The sequence below is a fragment of the Lygodium microphyllum genome, chromosome 3, assembly GCF_053477565.2.
Source record: "Lygodium microphyllum isolate KBCC chromosome 3, Lygodium_microphyllum_v1.1.10, whole genome shotgun sequence".
Taxonomy (NCBI): Eukaryota; Viridiplantae; Streptophyta; class Polypodiopsida; order Schizaeales; family Lygodiaceae; genus Lygodium; species Lygodium microphyllum.
The window spans coordinates 167,739,210-167,740,748 of record NC_141137.1 but is presented as its reverse complement, the minus strand read 5'-3'; the positions used below and the strand labels follow the sequence as shown (position 1 = coordinate 167,740,748).

Below are 1,539 nucleotides of genomic sequence, written 5' to 3'. Positions count from 1 at the left end.
TTCTTAATATGGTATCAGAGCCATGGCTGAGCTAAGCTAGTAGTGTGATTTCTTCTTCTTTGCATGGTTTGAGGTTTTCATTGGAGGAGCTAGGCAAGGGGGACAGCTTGGTCCAAGGGTCTACTTTTGTCTCTCAAAGGCTGAAAAGAGAGAAGGGAGAGATGATGCTCTTCATCCTCCCCACCATCATTCCCAACTTATTGTCTCAGCACCATCGATCCATCCTTAGAAGCCCGTCTTCGTCTTGCATGCATCTTCCAAAGTTGTTGTCGACTTCCATCGCCATGGCCCACAAGCTCATGCGTGCAATGCAGTACTCATCTTACGGCGGTGGCCCCTTCGCTCTCAAGCATGTAGAGGTGCCGGTTTCGACAACCAAGAAGGATGAGATTCTAGTAAAGCTTGAAGCTACAAGTGTGAATCCTGTAGATTGGAAAATACAAAAAGGGATTTTGCATCCTCTTATGCCTGGGAAGTTTCCACATATACCTGGCGCTGACACTATTGGTGAAGTAGTATCTATTGGCCTTGGAGTTGGCACATTTATTGCTAGTGATAAAGTTGTTAGCTGGCTCAATCCCCGTGGTTTTACAGAGTTCACTGCGGCTTCTCTGAAGTACATGGCCAAGAGGCCAGCAAAATGCTCTGCTGTAGATGGATCCTATTTTCCCGTTGTAGGGCTTACAGATCTGCAATCAATACCTGATATTGCTAGTATAAAACTTGATGGAACTAGTACAACAAAAAACCTTCTTATCACAGTTGCATCAGGTGGTTTTGGATTGTATGCTCTTCAGATTGCAAAGCTTGGCAATGCCCATGTGACAGCAACTTGTAGAGCTCGTAACATAAATCTTGTAAAAAAGTTAGGTGCTGATGAAGTTTTAGATTACAAAACTCCTGAAGGAGAGGCACTTAAGAGTCCATCTAGTTGTACATATGATGCAATCATTCACTATACAACTGGGATTTCGTGGTGCAATTTTAGCCCAAATCTTAAGCCTGTAGCCAAAATGACATATCTCACTCCAAATGCCAAATCTTTGGCAACCACTGCTCTTAAGAAATTGACCCTATCAAAGCAAAAGTTGGTTTCATTTATGATATCGGCAAATGCAAAGTATCTGGAATTGCTTGTAAATCTTGTGAAGGATGGTAATTTGAAGACAATGGTTGACAGTAAGCTTCGTCTGTCAAGAGCTGAAGAGGCATGGGCAAGGAGTATAGAAGGACATGCGACTGGCAAGGTGGCTGTAACATTTGAAAAAGACTGAAGAAAAAAGAGAAGTACCACGCATCAACAAAAGGGATAAAGAACACAACAAAGGAAAAGAGCATGAAGACAAAGACAACCAAGAAGACCCAGAAAATCTAGAAAAGCAAAGAATACCAAAGAAGCATAAAGAAGATAAAGAACTTTCCACTCTACTGACAACAAAGGATCTCCCTTAGTGGATCGTGTTTCCCATAGTGGATGTAAAACCCTACCAAGATGTAAAGTTTCAAGCCTTAACTTGACTAGGCTGCCAAAGAGCTAGT

At 42.3% G+C, this 1,539-nt stretch overlaps 1 pseudogene; it reads left to right on the top strand.

Moving 5' to 3' along the window:
* The first annotated feature begins 284 nt into the window (after positions 1-284).
* On the top strand, positions 285-1,274 carry LOC148039144 (chloroplast envelope quinone oxidoreductase homolog pseudogene; annotated as a pseudogene).
* The last annotated feature ends 265 nt before the right edge of the window (positions 1,275-1,539 follow it).